Genomic DNA, 19,664 nt, shown 5'->3' on the forward strand with positions numbered 1-19,664 from the left:
CTTACGAAACTTGAGATTGCTTAATGTGGCCATGGTCTCCGCCTAAGAGCTCTGTTGTTTTGCTTTGGTTCTTGCGGTAACCAAACTTTGTCATGAAAGGCATTTTGAAGTGTGTTGCGAAACCAGTTTGGTCGATGCATTTGCGAATAACCTCAACCTTCTGAAGCGCTCGCCTTCAGCGTTTAATTAATGATGAAGACGTGCCGAAGGCGCGCATGGAGAAAGCTTCCTGAACGCTAGCGTCCGCTTTTTTTTCCCTTTGTTTGCTTGTGCTTTAACGCTGTTTCTAGGCGCTTCCGTAATGGCGACCCAGCAAGACTTTCTGCTATAGGGATGTTCTAAATCGGCTTAAGTTTGTTACCAGTGTAGATACTTTGCTGACTATGCACTTCTAAATGATTCTTGTAAACGTGCGGGGAATCTGGGAACTATTTAGCATGCATACACGCGGTGTGACAGGACAATTAAGGAACGAGGGGAATGAGGCCATAGATAGAGTCATCAAGATGGCAGATTAAGCCAATTGTCTACAAAAAAAATCGCATAATCTCACCCTACGGGCAACCATGGGGGGATGCGAAAGCATCGCGGGGGGGTGCGCATCGAGTTTCCGTTTCGTTTCACTTGGCAACACAACCCAATGAAAGTTAGAGTGAGAGAATGCATTGACAAGAGAGGAGACGTTTGTACGGGGTTGTTGCGTCTTTATTTAGAGATCGTACGTGATTCCTAGCGTCGGTGTGCGTGGTATCTGGAAGACGATGGCTTTGTGGTCGGTGAAGTGTAGCGTCAATGGGTCTTGCTGCAGAGGGTCGAGTTTGAAATTTGTGAACCGCGCGTCAGCACCATCGAATCCCGGGCGTTGTAATGGCCTCGAACGTGTTGCTGCTCTGGCCGCAGACTCGCGTTGCCTCGTCGCTTCGGGATAGGGAGCTGCCGCTCGACGCTGCCGTTGCGCTTCGACTTTGCGAGCCCGGAGTTCGGGGTCGGCTTGATAACGCTGACGTTCCACTTCGGCGTGCCGAGCCCGTGTTGCTTCCGTAGAAGTTTTCTGCCGACGTTGACGTTTACGTTCAGCTCCCCTGGCCCAAAGTTCGGAGTCCGCTTGCCGACGCTGACGCGGAGCAGAGGAAGGCTCGGGTCCGCTCCCGAGCCTTCCTCTGCTCCGCGGCGGTAACGCTGCCGCTGGAACTAGCGCCGACGTTGACGTTGTTCATGGCGTTTCGCACATCGTTGCACACAGAGAGAGAGTGACGGAAGCACAGCGAACGCGTGCTTTATACTGCGCCTAACTGCGCCTTAACTGCGCCGCGACACTTGCGCCGCCTACCGGCGTACCCTTAGAGAGAGAGAGTGAGAGAGTGAGAGAGAGAATTATGTGCAATCATTTGCTGCGCCGCACCTGTGGCGGAGAGGGGGAGAGGGGAGGCTGAGAGCGCGCACCTGCGTAGGAGAGGAGAATGAGGGAGAGTTGCGCATGCGCAGTATGGTCGTGGACGCCGCAGAACGGACACTGCCCCGAGCATAAGATGCTCTCGCATCTAAAACTATTTGGTTTGTCATTTTATGAATTAAAAATAAGCAGAATATGATGATTAACGCCCTTAAAGCAAAATCTGGCCACGAGAAGTCAGTGTATTGGTGGCCTCCGGATTATTTTTGCCACTTGAGATTCTGTATTGTACACTCAAAGCTGCGGATTTGGGTGCTTTTGCATTCGACTCCATCGGGAGTGCCCGTGCCCCGGAGGTCGAATTAGAGACTTCGAAATCAGCAACAGAAAGCCGTAGCTACTGAAGCACATCAACCCGTACTTTTGTCATTTGATTGTTTGGGAACATAGTAGATTTTTCTCCATTTAGGCAACATTGTAAGGTGCTGTGAAGTCGGGGCTCCGAGCGGAAAGGAAGATTTAATGGCTCGTGCCGTGCCAGGTGCCGGAAGACAGAGAGGTCCAGAATGACGTCCGAGAGATGGGAAAACATATATTTATAGACAGATTTACATGATGATGGCTACAAGAACGGTTGCATGATTCTCGGAGCTTACTACACGTCAAGTTTTTACATGTCCGAGCCCACTCAAACACTCCAGTTCCGCTTTTTAAGCAGTTCATTACCACCTTTCGGTCGACGAGTGAATTAAATGCCCTTCTCGGCCAATTGGGACTGTCGCACAGTCTGCAAATTCCCGCCCATGGTGTCGCATCACTCCCCCGGCCGGACTCCGCCTCTCGTGTCCAACCTTCAACCCGCCCTTGATGCAGTGCAGATGCAGTTTCATGTGAAACCGGGGTCGATGCTGTTTCCACGAAGTCGTCAGCGTAGGCTCTTTGCAGCAAGTAGTACGTTGCCCAAGACTGATGACCCATTACAGTTTGGGCTCCCATAACTCGTCTCCTTCGTCAACTCTTGGTCGCCGAACAGACAAAGACACGACAGATAATCGCGTTTCATTTAGCTTCAGGTGACGCTGGTTTCGTCGCCAACTGTTTGGCGTTGAAAGGACGATAAAGCGTGAATGGCATTCCATAGCTGCACATTCGCCGGTGAAGCATCCTTTTTCCAGAAGGACCAACAGCCACAACAATGCACTAATTTGTCAGGAAAAACGTTTTTACTGAGATACGTCAATGAACATAAACAAAACACAGATAAGGGAGCAATTAATCCAGATGCAGGTGTGAATTGGCAATGATATGTATTGTACCGCACACAACTCTACGGTTCTCGCGTTCTACTGAAGAATCACGTGAAACGAACGCTTCTATTGGGTCCACCATATGGTCTGTGCTTGACGTCTATGCGCATACTGACACATTTCATAGTCTTTAGTATGGCTTCTTGTAAATAGAATAGCGCAGGTATATTGTTATGGCTCGTGTCTTCAATTAGTCCCAAATACGTATCGTTAACTGGGCTGTTAGGGCTGTCAATTTTTAATGAGTATCCCACACACGCATATATTTTTGATCAACATGATTGAAGATAACTTATTTACCCATCAATGCGTCAAGTAATCAATTATAACTATTATCTAAGGCTACCTAATAGTTAGTTTCAAGATGTTTCAGGCAAATCCACCGCTTACCCTCTCCAACAACAGCCAAATAATATCGCACCCAGTAGACGAAGAAAATAAACAAACCATGCTTTTCGGCAGATGCCAAACAAGTGATTCTTTTTTTTTTTGTCAGACAGTATGTCGTATATGGGACCGGTTGCGCTGCTGAGCTCGCTGTCGCGGACGCGATTTTGCATTTTGTACTTTGCATTACGCCCCGATGGGGGCGTAATGCAAAAGTGCTCGTGTACTTAGATTGAAGTTCACGTTAAAGAACCAAAGATGGTAAAAATTATTCCGCAGTCCCCAATTATGGCGTGCCTTATGATCATATCAACGGTTTGGCACGTAAAGTCCAAGAATGTAATTTCGTATGGAACCAGTCTTATTTCCGTCAGGATGTTCAGGTGCGAAACATGAGTACGAAGATGGATGAAGACATTGTCGTGCCAAGAAACAAAAGCTGTTGTTTACTGTTACGTGCTCGTTTAGACAAAATATGATAAAGTTATGCCTAAATAGCGCTAAACTTGAGAGCAACGTCCTTCGCGCACGCATGCATGGTAGATTAGCTCAGGTTTTTCGCACAATGCGAATTGCACGGGAATGCTGATAGTTAATAATTCTATAAGGCTACACAGGTCAGCTGAATTACTGTTTTCTCGAATTAGCCCAGCTGGCTTCATCAGTTGTGCTTAAGAAGGCCTGGAAGGGCAAACGCCAAATTATGGCAACGAGAATACACGCACATAAAAAGAAAAGACGCCTTGATAAGAACAAAAGAAGTTGTATTAGACGAGTGCACAAAATAATTTAAATGTCCTTTTGTAGGCGTTTGTCTCTTTTGAAGTTCGAAGGATCCCGTAATTGGCCTGAATATGCGAACATAATTGTGCTCGGCCATTTATTTGTCGGATGTTCGCTTGCTCGGTGCTAATTTAGCCTCAGAAGACTGCTCGACTTGAACTCACTTTCGCGCCGCCCCTCTTTGAGCCGATTTCTTGTGGGAATGTTTCCGAGAATTCAATTTGAGAACCGACTAATTGCTGTCAAAATTATGCCATCGGGGACATCTAGGAATGAGACCTCATTAGGAACACCTTCTGTCTCTCCCCTTCCCCTGAGAGGGACATCCTTTAATGAGTGCTGGAGATGTTTGCCTGGCCTTACGCCTTGCGCACTACTCCTGATGAGACTGGTGATGCGTAACATGACCCACTCATACACAGTAATCCCAAACAGAACAAGCACAACCACATAGGGAAACGAACATCTCGAGCGCCTGGTTCAAGCCAGTGTCCCGGAGGCAGACTGAAGGTGCCTTCGTTGCGCGAGAGCAGTAGCAGCGGTCGCTGCGCGCGTGTATGTAGAGAAACGTGCGTTCTTTCAGACAACCACGTATCTTATGCACATGTGGTGAATTTCCACTCGCTGAGCAAGTAATCAAAACTGCGAACAGAATAAGATCGTCGCTGGGCCAACGCGAATACAGCCTAATTTTCCGCGGATAATTTAATAACACGAGAGCGAATGGAAAATATTCTTTACCCAGTATCTTAAAGCTACATTGAAGCTGAAATTATAGTTGGGCTGGTTGACATTCCTGTGTCCGAGCTGTTGATTGCGCTGTCGGTCTACAAAAAAGGACTAGAATTTTTGATAGCAAGGTGCACGAATAGCATTGAGCATATGTTTCTATTTCCACCTTTCTGAAGAGTAGGCAGGCGTTGTGCCCCTTCCGGCGGCAGTTGCCAGCCTGCTCCTCGCCTTCCCTTTCCTGTCCAATGTATATATGTTTTAACAACAACAACAACAACAACAACAACAACAACAACACAACAACGACAACGACAACGACAACGACAACGACAACGACAACGACAACGACAACGACGACGACGACGACGACGACGACGACGACGACGACGACGACGACGACGACGACGACGACGACGACGACGACGACGACGACGACGACGACGACGACGACGACGACGACGACGACGACGACGACGACGACGACGACGACGACGACGACGACGACGACGACGACGACGACGACGACGACGACGACGACGACGACGACGACGACGACGAAGAAGAAGAAGAAGAAGAAGAAGAAGAAGAAGAAGAAGAAGAAGAAGAAGAAGAAGAAGAAGAAGAAGAAGAAGAAGAAGAAGAAGAAGAAGAAGAAGAAGAAGAAGAAGAAGAAGAAGAAGAAGAAGAAGAAGAAGAAGAAGAAGAAGAAGAAGAAGAAGAAGAAGAAGAACTAATAATAATAATAATAATATTTATTCTTGCCATCTTACAGTATGCGTACATCAGAAGGCAGGCCCGTCAAAGCCAAGGAAATGGCTTGCGTGACTTGGCCCGGCACGTCGGCAAGCAGAAACGAGATGGCTGCATGTACAACAATAACGCGCTGGTAAAGCGTATAAAAACAACAAAATGAACTATAAATAACATCAGAAACTGTGAAATCAGTGACACAGAAAGACAAGAAACAATATAACGAGAAAAGACAACAATATTTAGTATCATACATAGATTATAATGCCTTCAACAATTTTTTTTTCAAGTTTCGTTTTGTGGTTGCAGTAAATATATGATCAGGTAGGCCACTGAATATTCTTGGGACATAAGTACTCCTGCTAGCTTTGCCAAATCTTGTGTTGCCAGTAGGGTACTATAAAACGCAATGTTTCCGGAGGGCACGGGGAGCAACATATTCCTGTTTGAAATCGGGGTTCCAGGAATGTCTTACCACAACCGTTTGAGTGAACAATGTTTTAAATGATGGAAGACCCAGACGTATAAACAAGTTCACATAGTCAGCCGAGCAAGAGTTATACGCAATAGATTTTGATATGTTTTTTAGAATTCTATCAATTCGACACTGCCATCGAGAACAGCAAAACCCGAACGATGCAATGTCATAACGTAATACACTGTAGGCTAAGGCGTGCGCGATAGTGATCTTTACAGGCACCGGAACAATGGATTTAATGTTAAAAAGTAGCGATGAAACATTTCTGAGCCTGCCGCAAATATATGTCATATGATCATTCCATGAGAGATCACTGTCAAAGAAAACGCCAAGGTATTTAATAGAGTTGACATATTCTACGGGGACACACTGACACGATTGGCAATTAGGACAGTGCAGAAACAGTGGTAAACTTGTAACAGTTGTTTTAAGCGGATTTATAAAACACGCCATTCTTGTTTGTTCTTGTTTAGTGACAAACAGTTGTTAGCAAACCAGGCTATTGCATCATATACACTCTCTTGAAGTAACTCAACGGCTTTTGAGTAACAAACAAGTTTTGCATACTGCATACTGAAATATCAAACACTTCGATACAGCTGATGAAAAGTCATTTATGAATATATTAAGAAGAGGAGACAAAATAGAGCCTTGAGGCACTCTAGCTTTTAGAGGTAATTTGTTATTGATGAATAACTGGTTGTCCAAAGCTATCACCTACGAGCGGCCGTACAAATAACATTTTAGGAACTGGTAAAATGGCCCCCTGAAACCGAGCAGGTATAGTTTTTCAAGCAAGAGTTCGTGGTTCACAGTATCGAATGCTTTAGAAGTGTCGAGAAACAATGCACATGCAAACATGTTTTGTTCTAAAGCTGTGTTTAATTCGTCTGAAAATTCCTCGAGCAAAGCAATGGTGCCCCGTCCGGCAACAAAACCAAACTGGCGGCTAGATATGACTAAAACTTATCTAGAAACGAAGTCATGGTTTCTAAGAGAAATTTTTCTATTATTTCTGACATGATAGGCAGGCTCGAAGTAGGTCGGTAACTGTCCACACTACCTTCCTTTCCTCCTTTAAATAATGGCGTTACAATGGCCGTTTTTAATTCCGTCGGCAGTGTGGCAGTCTCTAGGAATCCATTGAGTATGGCAAGAAGGATACCGGATAGAGCAGCGAAGTTTCGTTGGAGCAAAGATACCGATATACCGTCTATACCTAAAGCCCCTATATATAAATATAGGGGCTTTATACCAGCTGGCTTGTGTCGCCTAAACCCAGCAACTATTCTTGCGAGCGTGTCAAACGTTATCGTCGGTAAGAACGTAGAAGCTGATATGATTTCATCTTTTCCAGAGTGGACAGCTGGTATACCATTGAGGTTGCTCCTGAAACGCGTGCGAAATGTTGATTGAAGACTATGGCTGTCTGCGCAAGATCACCTGGAAAAGCGTCGGCTAGCTTTGAATTGGCACTGTCTTTACCGCGTAGATGGTTTATCAGTGACCACGTTTTCGCTGGGTTTCGAACAGATAATTGAAACTGACGTTGAAAGTAGCGTCGTTTTGCGCATCGGAAGGGCGACGACTTTTATTCCTTGCGATTCTGTAGCTAGCGCGAAGCTCAGTATTGCTTGGAGCTCGCTTAAAACGTTTCCATTGCAAATATCGGTAGGCGATTGCATTCATAATTTCCACGGTCAGCCAGGGCCGCGATTTTGTAGCGAGGCATTATGAGTTATTCTACTCTAGTCTTATCATCCACCGCTCAAGGCCGGCGGATCCCGTTGATAACGCGAGCGGACCGTCGTTCCGACCACTGAAAAAGCGCGATAAGCGCGAAAAGGCATTATTACTTTAAAGGCATCGCTACAAAATACCGGCCCAGTTGTGACTTCGTCTGTGTTTAGTTATAACCATTTGAGTACAGGCATCTTCAAAACTGCGTATTTGCGAACAAAATTGTTCATAAATCAACACTGGCGCCCCGGCAACAATCAGTGAAGACGAATCGAACTTGCCAACCATCTCGTCCAATTTGCATTGATCAACAAAGGCAACGCGCATTCGTTTATCTGAGTTATTTACTTTCCCACCGCGAGGTGGGCTAAAAAGGCGCCTCAAGCTAAAACGACAGACAGTGAAGTAGTGGTCTGCTAAGCGCTGCGTGATCACGCATGAATGCAGATCGTGATTAGGCGCCCGTACCGCGATATGATCTAAGCAAGAATGTGTTGTTCGGCCATTCACAACTTCACGTGTGAATGTGTTGACCGCAATTTCTACGCCAAAAGCAGAGAGGGCAGATAAATAATCTGACACTTGCGTTTTGACTGGGCATAATATATCAATATTTAAATCACCGGTGAGGCAAAACACCTCCTCATAACTGAAACGCTTCAAAACAGTTTCTAATTCTTGTATGAAGCGACTGACACTGTTTGCAGGAGGCCGGTAGAGCGCTAACAAAGTAAGAGTAGTCTGAAAAAAGCTTACATTTAAATACATGCATTCCGCATGAGTGAAATCTACATCAATGCATGATATTGTGTATTTTTCGTTCACAAAAACTGCTATTTGTGAAACTGCCCTTGACGGTGCGGACGAGTCACAAATTTTGCACAGTAACCTTTTATTACGAAGAACTGTGCGCTTGAGTCAGGAATATTTATTTCGGTTAGCACAAGTACATCTACGAAATTTGTTGAATCTCCTGCTATACTTCTAAACTCATCCCAGTATTTACGTAGACTGCGAATATTTATATTAACCAAAGTAAAGTCTAATTAAGAATTCGGGCCGAAGCTGTCCTTAAAAGTTCGAAAGTTTGGAAAATCAGGTAAAATGGACGGAGTCATAATCATTGGATTTTTTTCCACATCCGTTTCATTGCTAATGCGAATGAGGGGAGAGCCTTCGTCCTTTTTAGCGAAGATTTTGCCTCCTCTAACCCAAACGAGCTTGTACTTGTGTTGATTGCCTGCGGCCCTTGCAAGCCAGAACAGATGCCAATTTGCCTTGGTTAGGTTGTCATTGAAGTAGAGCTTCGGGAGAAGTTCCGATTCATAGAGCTGTCGAAGTTTACTACGAGCTTTGATCCAATTTTCTTTCATGTTTACCGTTGAGAAACGAACCAAGACCGTCGGGATAGTATCTGTCATGCCATAAAGGCGACAGCAATGATGTCATCATCAGCAGAAAATTCAGGTAAATCAATCTTCGCAGCAAGATCATTCAGTATTTTCTTCAAATCTTCCTTATCGGCAACCGGCAAACCACGGATTTCCAAGTTTGCCTTTCTCCTGTGCTGTTCAGATTGATTTTGCTCCTGTTGCAATAGTTGCAATATCTCAGCCTGAGCACGGACAGTCTCATTTAGTTTCTGAATTTCTTTGTTTCTGGTTATTGCGGCATATTCAGACAACTTCAGTTGTTCGCGTGTGGCCTCATACTGCTTTGATAAGAAAGTGACAGCGTTTTCAAGATCAGAGACGGTTTTCGTCAGCTTCAAGAATTCTGCTTTCAGAAGCAACAGCGAGTCAACTTTAACATGCAGTGTCGGTAGTACTTCTAAGCTTTTTTTTTTTTTTTACATCCTTGATTTCCACAACAAGAGCTAAAATAGCGTCATTATTGCCTGGGGCCTGAGCTGAGTCAGACTGGGATGAAGAAACAGATTGCTTTTTGTTAGCTCTGCAGGTTTTGCAGACCCAACCTTCACGTTTCGCCTGTCTCATGGTATTAAACTTATTGGGGGCAATACCTGAGCAAGTCTGTCCGAGATGATATGAATATTTGCATTCGCAAAACGTCATAATCCGTCCATCACTAGGCAGACTTTTTTGTCCTCAGACATCGCGAGAGGTTATGAAATCAACGCTTGGCAGTCGGCAGCACTTCACGTACAATCAGAAGTAAAATATTGCAAAGGAAACTATACCTGTGAAAGTACAGGCAATCAGTTTAGCAGGTCAATGTATCGCTGCCGACTGCGAAGCGGTCCAGGCTGAGTGGGCGTTTTATGCTGAAGCGCCGGGACAGCGTTGCCAGAAGAGAATGATCCAGGCGACGAAATCAGCCGAGCAGTGCAGGCAGGCGTCGATGAGCGCAGCTTTTCCAATCCAGCGGCAAAAGCCTTCAGCAACCCAGGGGATCTGTGAAAGTACAGGCGATCAGTTTAACAGGCCAACGTATCGCTGCCGACTGCGAAGCGGTCCGGGCTGAGGGGGCGTTATTATTATTGATAATAGTAATAATAATAATAATAATAATAATAATAATAATAATAATAATAATAATAATAATAATAATAATAATAATAATAATAATAATAATAATAATAATAATAATAATAATAATAATAATAATAATAATAATAATAATAATAAGGGCGCGATACTATGTAATGATGCATCGTTCAGGTCAATAAATTAAAGAGAAAAGATTAGCATTGCCTTTACAGAGGTGCTCGAAGTCAGCACATTTCCATGTCGGGAAAAATGCCACTACCTTATGAGGCTCAGCCGTTTTTACCCCGCGGGAGTGAACTCGCTTGGCCCTCTGCGCCGACGAGCGACGGTCGCCGACAAGGGCCACCGTCCCACCGATGGCGGGTTCTGACCCTGAGGAAGGGTGCTGTGGACCACCAGACGCGCATGAACCCACCGCGGTAGTTAGGGCTACTTGTGTTCCTGTGTTTCCTGTCGTCCTCGTTTTTAAGCATGAAATGCTTTTAGCTCCCATTGTCGGCGACCTTCAAGTGACATTGAGCCAAAAGCCAGAGTCGTTATCCGGGCACTCAAACGAGAACATCCGAGCATCGTTGCGAGAACAAAACGAGATCATTCGGGCAACCAGTCAAAAGTTAAGAAAATGCGGTCTCTGGCCCCCAACCCTTTGTACAGGACCGCATTACATATGGTAATTACTGCCCAAACAGAAAGAGAGAGAAGAACTTTATTGATTTCCGGCAGATTGCTGGGCTGGGTTCCCACCTAGGAGCCAGCGGAGAGACCGTGTCTCCCGGCAGCTTCCTCGGCCTGCTGGATAGCCCACAGTTGCTGGCCCAGGCCTGAACTGAGCAGCGCAGTCCCCCAACGCGCCCGAAGGCCCTCATTGGAGGCCGCGACCCCAGTATTGCTGATTAATGCTGGACATGCCCATACGATGTGATCTAGTGTGGCTCTGGTGTTACAAGGACGACGAAAAGACGAAAGAACACACGAACACAAGCGCCGAGTTCTTTCGTCTTTTCGTCTTCCTTGTTGCGCCGTTCTGAAGCCATGCATCCGTACCAACTCGCCCAATTGTCAGTGCTACTCTGGAGTTACAATACTGACATAGATTGGTTGTATATAATTCGAGGTGTATATGGTTCATGATGACAGGGTTCGTGTATGTTCGTAGCTGCCGCTATTGAACGGACTGGGCCTGATTGAGCTTGGGGTGAGGCGGTGGATACTCCCGCCTTTGCATTCGATAATGTTGAGTAATGTCACAGAATTTAGTGAGCCGATCGTCCCATTCCCACACCACCCCGGAGGTGTCCGTTCGGGTGGCTGCTTCTTCGAACGCGGCTCGGAACGTCAGACCTCGAACCACGTTGTGCGCCACCTCGTTTGGACTTAACTCCAGTTGATGTAGAGGTGTGTGGGCTGGGATCCAGAGGATTTGTACGCATTTGTCTGCCTTATATGTTTTGCCTGTATTAAGAATTCCGCAATGCCTCAGGGGAGATTCTGCCGTTGGCGTAGTTTCGCACGGCGGTTTGAGAGTCGCTGTCCAAACTAGTTAGAAAACATATTGCTTCCGTGTTCTTCCTAATGTTTGTTCACAATATCACTCAAGCTTTAACTTCTAGTTCGCTGAAGTTTTACTTGTCATCTCCTATAGCGACGTTCAAAAGGCAGTTACAGGGCACCATATACTTGATTGTCATCTTTTGGCGCTGAGACAGGGTTGCCTGTGTTTCTATAACGCCAGCGGTCGTTGAGTTGGCCAAACATTTGCAACTGACCACTTAAACGTGACTGCATGGAAGAAAAAATAGCGACAGACGCTGAGCTTGCTGCACTGTTGGAAGAAGAAAAGCGGTTGAAGGCAGCTTCACCACAGGCAGAAAAAGACGCCATATGATGGCCATTTCATGCTTACATATACTCTCGGTTACGGGAGAGCCAGAAATTTTTTGTGTGCTAAGTCTACCAAATCATGCAGTACCAGCTCGCTGGCACCACTCGCTTGTAAACAGTTATAAACGCGGAAAATGTTGTTTCGCGCGCTCATATACGACAGACATTTCTTACTCTGTTTCGTTGTGTCATCGCGCTAACCACACGGCAACAAACGCAAGAACTTACGGAGTATTGGAACTCATTTTCGTTCATATATATGTGAGAATTCTTCTAAATTTTAGTTCACCTCCGCGACAATTTCGCACTTCCATCTATGTTTATTTCCAGTATTAGTCTCCCCACTGTGTATGCAAAAAATTGGCTGCTCTTCCTTCCAAGGACGAGCGTGGTCTCTAGAACAGGTAGCATTCTGCGTGTGCAGGAAGCAATACGTCACGCCACGTCTTTTATTTCACATAAATGAACAGCTGTCCTCTTGACTGGTGCCCTATTTAAACAAAAGGTTCCGAACTGCTTGCGGAAGTCCGCGAGTACAAGTACTTAGGAATTACAATAGCCAACAACCTCAGCTGGAGTAGTCATATCTCTAACATATGTAACTCTTCGTTCAGGAAACTTTGCTTTCTCAGACATAAGCTAAAACACACACCTCCTAGTACTAGGTTAATGGCCTATACATACCTAATTCGACCTAAACTCGAATACACCAGCATTGTGTGGGATCCCTATACAAAAACTAACATCGATGCTCTTGAAATGATGTAGCGTAAAGCTGTCAGGTTCATTTATTCTAAACATCGTACAAGTGACTCTTCCTCTAATCTAATGATGCAGCATAACATCCAGACTCTACAATTACGAAGAAAAATACAAAGACTAAAATTTCTGTTTTCGCTCAAGAATAATCTCTTGTCTGTAAACCCAGATCCTTATTTAAAACCTCTTACAGCACGTCGAACACGGCATCGTCATGCTGACTCTTTTTAACGCCTTATCACGCCCGAACTAACCTTTTCAAATATTCTTTCTTTCCACGCACCATAACAGATTGGAACAACTTACCTTTTTCAGTTATCTAGTCCTGATTTTTTAGAACATATAACTCTTTGACATCACTGGCATTAATGTACTGCGCATTTATACCTACACTTATCTGTTTTCTTGGGTTCGGTTATCGTGTGTCCCGTAAGCTGCAGTAACGGCCTCGTAAAATGCTTTTTTTGTGTATCGGCGTGTGTGACACGCTTTTGGCAATTGGGTTGTGTTACAAGTGCGTAAACAACTTTATATACCATTGTGTTGCTACGCTTCATTGCCCTGCACTTGATGTTGCTATTTTCTAATATTTGTACGGTTCGTGCCCTTTTCTTTTTCATTTTTCTGCTTTTACAATTATTAGTCCTCTTTCTTTTTGTGTATATGATCTTGTTATATATTAATATTTGTACGTGTTGCTTGGATATATTTTTATGTACTTTTGCCCCTCCTGCTTGGGCCCTATTTCGGGCCTGCAGTATTCTGTAAATTAAAAAAAAAAATAAAGAAAGAGGCAAAAAAAAAGGAAGACGACAGTGTGTGAAGAATTCAGTGGCCCTGCAATTATCCAACAAAAGTAATGAAAGAGACCTCGAAGAAGAGGGAAACATGCAAAAGTTGCCTTCTTAAGAGTTCCAAGAAAGTGACAGTGAAGTAACGGTGAACTTTGAAGTCTCGCGAGAGGCTTGCGAAAGCGCGCTTAGTCGCAAGGAATGTTTTTGTTCAGGTCACGTCCCAACCCTTTACATGTGGCGGTGCCGACCATTGAAAGTTCGGAGAGCCTCGTGTGCCTAAAAGGAAAAGTTCTTTACCCCTCAGTAAAAATACACAAAACTTTAAGCTTATACTCTTTTCCGCAGTCCAAACATGGGGTGACAAAGAAGACAGGTTCGCCTGCTTGATTAGAGTCAGTTTAACTCTCCGGTGACACTTTGCATATGAAATATTTTCGCACCTGCCACTGGTTTATACCGATTAAGTACGGGCGATGCTTAAGTGGGCCAAGGCTCTCTAGCTTTCAGCAACTAATCATTAATAGCTTCTTTTGGGGATGAATGTATGATGAAAAGCGTGGTATGAAGTTATGGACTAATGGGAGTGGTGTTATTATCGCTCGCTCTGCCTCCCAGTCCTTTGAACGCACTCCTTAGAGTTTCGTTGAAGCGTTAGCGTTAGCGTTCATTGTTCTTGTACCCACTGTTATTGCAAACTATACTGAAGAAAGACCGCTGCTGTAGATAGTATTAAAATGTAACGAAAACAGCCCGAAATATCAGAAAAATAACTTAGTTATTTATATTAATAATATAAATTCAGATATACAAGACGAAACAGATAAGACGTTGATGTGAAAGAATTCACGCTCGTGGGAATGGTTAAAGCGCAAATTAATTAATGAAATCAAATGTCACACGCCGGCTGACTTTATTTTCATTGCCGGCAACAGACGAATCACTTCTTTTTGAACAGACTTGTTTAAGTTCGAAAAAAAAGAAGGGCAATAACAAGCTAGAGATCTAGCTCCTAAGAATTAGTGTTTGCAAAAAGCGAAACTATCAAAGAGGGAATTCGGTTCTCAACGCGATATTCAGCCTAGACGATTACAACCTTAATTACGCAATAATCTTGTGCGGAGATGTCTCGTTAGGTCCCCTTAACACTGAGTCGGAAAAAACACATCCAAACTTGAACAAGGCCAGTATGTAGCTAGATAAGCTAGGGCATGCTTTACCGACTACCAGCAATAAAGTCACCTTTCAGCTAAGCAATGTGTAATGTCACGGGCACAGTATATATCCCGACTGTCTTGAACAAGTTCGTTAATTCCGTGCACATGCCAGTGCTTTTAAAGGTTAACTCGCTTGTTCGGGCTTGTCTCTAATGTAATAATTATAACTATTGCAGAATGAATTCGGCATAATTTCTTATCTGTTTAATGTCATCCCCCAGTGTTTCGCACAGTAAATTTTGAAGAAAATATTGATCGCACAAAGGTGTTATTCGTGAAACTAATAACTTCCAGGTTTCCCCTCTCTTTACCTTTATAGAAATTTTTTTTTCTCATTTCTGGTAAGCTCCGAATTGTCTCCTTATGAGTAATCAAAAATGCATCAGGGTATCAATACATGATGTATATTGCATGCCTTTCATTAACTTCACAAGAGGCACGCACTTGAGAATTCATAATTGAATTTTCCTTGCGAAAAACTAAGCAGACTTCTTGTTAGGTGCATTTTGAATAAAGTCATGGTGTGTTTCAGCATTAGCTTCACAACAAGTGCTCATTTGAGAATACACACAAGGCTTTCTTGGTGGAGAAATAAGCAGACGTTATGTGTTGTGTCTTATTAGTAAAGTCATAATGTGCATAAGCATAAGCTGGAAATACGCCGGAAGTTCACTGGGTGGAGAAACTACAAATTTTAGTGCAGTACCTTACGAGTAAACTTATAAGGTTTGGGGGCTAATGACAACATCAAATTTTACATGTTATTTTATAAATATATGTTGCTTATAAATTATACGCAACGTTATGGCATGGACTGAAAGGAGGGGCTTTTCTATTAATTAATTAGTAATTAATTCATATTCAATACTGATGCTCGCACTTGAGAGCATTGCAGGGGGCAGAAAGGCGGAAAAATGAGTCACAAATGGGTAAATATACGATGAAATAAAGTTAACTGAACAAAACCCCCAATACTAAAGAAATATGGTGCAAATTTGTTAATGGACAAATGAATGTTTTAACGAACAAGCATTGGCTACATAATTAAGGACAGCAAATTTCTACGCGCCTCCACTTTGGCAATATGTACTTGCATTTATCAAAGGCAGTGCTTTTAGCTTGTACTGTACACTGCAACTTCACATTGAACAAATTCGAAAAAAAGTAAGTCGGAGAACAAATGGAGAAAGAAATTGAGAAAGAACTGTTCAAAAAGAAAAATAGAAGATAGCAGCGCCGCGGAAATTCTACGAACGAACGAAGGGGTGCGCTTATTCAATGCTTCCATTGCTGTCCACTGAGTCCACACTGCAGAAATTATAAAAAAACTACGAAAGCTCGAAAGAAAGGAAGAACTCAAGAAAGTTAAACGATAAAAGAAAATGGAGAATGAAAACCTTTCAATTAAAATAAATGGATGATGACAATGCGCGCGAAAGCTACAATGATTCACTGTGGAATTGCACGTGCTTACAACTATTCTATAGTGTTCGATCGCAGCTCGCATCATGACAGAGAAGGCTGGAAATGAGTCGACAGTTCTGACGGATAGGTGAAGTTGATTCCACTCCCGTATTGCGAGTGGAGAGTATGATTGTCGAAAAATTTCATTATTGAATGAATACGATGTTATGCTTGCTACGTTTTGTGCAAGTATCAGAAAGAGGTATATTTCGACGTGCCTATTTAACAGTTTTATGTAGTAGCTGAAATCGGAAATTTAGGCGAGCTCCTTTCTGTGCGATCAAAATTACACCACCATAAACACATCTGCGACAATCCCTACGTTCGTATTTGTTTGGTTTGTACTCAAAATAAATAGCGAAAAGGCGTCTGAAGTCAAATGCGCGGACTTCAGCCTTCGCCAGCTGGCTTTTAAATATTATTTCCCTAAATTTTTTTTACGCTTCAAAGGGCTCTTTGGCTGGTCTTATATTTCAAAAATGACTTCCAGAAATTTTGGCCAACTTCTATATGAAACGCATTATGTCCAAAGGAGAAAATTCACCCGCCAATGAAAATTAATTCTGATGTGTACAGATCACAAACGCGCTAGATACCCAAACGAAACTTGCATGTCAGGTATCAACCAGAAACGCGGCGGCAAAACGCATTTTGTACTCAGAGTAATATAATCAAGGACTCCTAGAAACTTTCGGTGGCTCTAGCGCGAAAGAGCATGCACATGTCATCAGGCATACATAAGAAATTTTCATAAGGGAGGGCAGACTTGTCCTGTAAAGTGGTGTTTGCTACGTGAAATTCCTTTTTTTTCATCGCGTGTAGTCGTATTACAGCGGAAGCACAAGACCTTTGGAGTAGTTGGCTCCCATTAAGGGGCCAATCATTATGTCCCATTGGTTATACACCACTGGAAGTTGTAGGGTGCCGTTTAGGAGCGCTTTATTGCGCTAGTTTTTCAAATCGGGTTATTGTTAGAGGAGAAAGGAGAAATTGAAAACGAAAAATACACAAAATGCTTTATTTGCTTAATAAAAAAAAGGATTATTGCCACTTCAAGCTTTTTTTTATTAGCTGAATCAAATAATTAGTTCTCACGACATAAGAAACCTGAATTGTGAAATGGGCAGAAAAAGGGCCGCAGGTAACTGTCTCAGAGTATGCTTACACATGCGTGCTTTGCTGTAGAAATTTGATCGATATCCTGTTCAACTGGGAAAGCAAGCCACTTACTTGGTTGCGAGACTGTGGTTTTGTGTTTACATACTATTTCATAATACGCTTCCACGTATGTCATACCAAATGAAGTAATCAGACGAGTACCTAGTCCCAGCGGATGCCCAATTATAGTTGGTCAGTGTTTTTTGATCTCTAAGGCGCAGCACATGGCCACAGCTCCTCCTTTTCGCTTATAACATCCCAACACACATAACCAACCACTTATCGGCGCTCTCATTAAAACTGCCGCTGACCGCTATCGCTTCGCTGTTCGGTTCTGCCCTGTGCTCATGATCCTCTTAGTCACTTCCAGGATGAAACACTCTCATCCTTGTACTTCCCTCGATGGTTTAAACAACGTACTGTGTTCTATGCCCTATTGTAAGATTTTCGCCATGTCGCTAGGTTGTTTCATGGTCTTTGTTTTGTGAATGAAGGCGTGTAAGGCTATCCCTCGTTTTGGACGTCACGAACTAGTTTATCTAATGCTTTCCGATTCTAAAGTGCTCGTATTAGCTGTATCAGTGACCCTGTTCAACGCCTTCATGAATATATGAAAGACTACTAGCGTCATGCAGAGCGATCCGTGCTGGGCTTCTTTCAAAACTAGGTCGACACATCAGATCGTGCCATAAGTAGAGACACAAAATAAAGCGCGAAGGTTCAAATTGATATCCTAGCTTTGATTATTTTTAATGCTCTCGTCGAACTTGTCTTTAGATATAGTTTGTGGTGAACATGTAAAAATTGATAAATTTTGTGGTCTTTCAGGCTATTACATTATGAACCTTTGTGGTTCACCTCCTCAAGCCTATGAATTCGAGCCTTAGCCATGATAGGAACACAACGTAATTTAATTTTCCGTATGCTTTCGTAATTCTGCTGCTTATAAGTTGTGCAGGTTTGCGGTACCTCTCACTTCTCAATTTCTATTTGTGCTGTACTGCGAACAAGAGTAGTAAACGGGACACAGTTCTCTAATTAAAGTGCAGGGAGCTTATGCAGCTCAATAAGTCCATGGACTTATTGAGCTTCATAAGCTTCCTTACTGCAGGCGCAGCAGTGGCACTCCTATGCTCATGAAAAAAAGTACGTGTTCAATTTCGCAAGATTTCCAAGCAAGAAACTTTGATGACAGACGCATAGCCCTGTTTACCCTAACGACGAACACATGCGGTCCCTGCAGTGCACGCTTGGTTAGCCCAACCTAATCTGCAGACAATGCTATGTCAGCTGGCGCGGAGCACTTAAGTTATTCAGAGAAGTTTCATCAGATGTGCTATCTAAACTGAAGGGTTTAGCACCGATGATCTTGGCTATCGACCACAGAATGTCTAGAGAGAAACAGATTATTGGACGCAGCAGAAGGAACACAGACATGGTAAGCCCATTAACGAAGGTTGTCTCCTAGAGACTACTTTGACCAACAAGAACTTTTGCTTATTTTTATTCTGCACGCAACCCTTACATACCGGACGTGCAGGAAGTGTGTAATTTTACGAGTGCTCGTATACTTGACTTAGCAGGAGATTACGTACGCATGACGCTGATACACGAGTTGATCAAAAGAATGTATACACTCTCACCAAGGAATATCAGGATACGTAGCCGAGTGTTACAGCACCTGCAAATTACTGTTTCCAGTTAGTGTAAGTGGCCACGGAGGATTTGCGTTTGGGCCTGGGTATCATGTGGTAAGTCATAAGGTGGTCAGGAACTTTAGCAATGAGCCCCATTGAAGGAAGACAATACGATTATCTCTTGCGTGTGGCAACATACTCTTGCAAGCTGCCGAGTACAATATACGAAACCATAACAAGCACACTTTACAGGGAAACTAGATGGCAGGCTCTTTACAGAACGCGGGCCGAATTAAAAAAAAAAAAAAAAAAAAAAAAAAAACATTTCGTACGGTAGTGCTCTTCGCCATTGGTCGGCTGCCTTGGCTAAAATATGCCCAGTATCAGGATTGGCTGAGAGTCGCTCTTACGAACAATTCTACCGTAAGATCGTTTTGTGAATACAGGCTCAAAATATCCTGGGACCTTGGTTTTGAGGTCCACCTTCATATATGACCGCCTGTGGCAGATTGAACGATAGCCACTTGTGCCTGTGTGGGCGTGCATACTGTGAAGTTTTTAAAGAGGATAGTCTTTCTTGGGCTACCTAAACTGAAAAAAAAGCTTTGTCTGTCTGTCACTCGATTCAATCTCCCGGCCAAAACCGATTCAACCACCCGGCCAAAACTAACCAAGCT

The sequence above is a fragment of the Dermacentor silvarum genome, chromosome 6 (genome assembly GCF_013339745.2).
Source record: "Dermacentor silvarum isolate Dsil-2018 chromosome 6, BIME_Dsil_1.4, whole genome shotgun sequence".
NCBI classification, from domain to species: Eukaryota; Metazoa; Arthropoda; class Arachnida; order Ixodida; family Ixodidae; genus Dermacentor; species Dermacentor silvarum.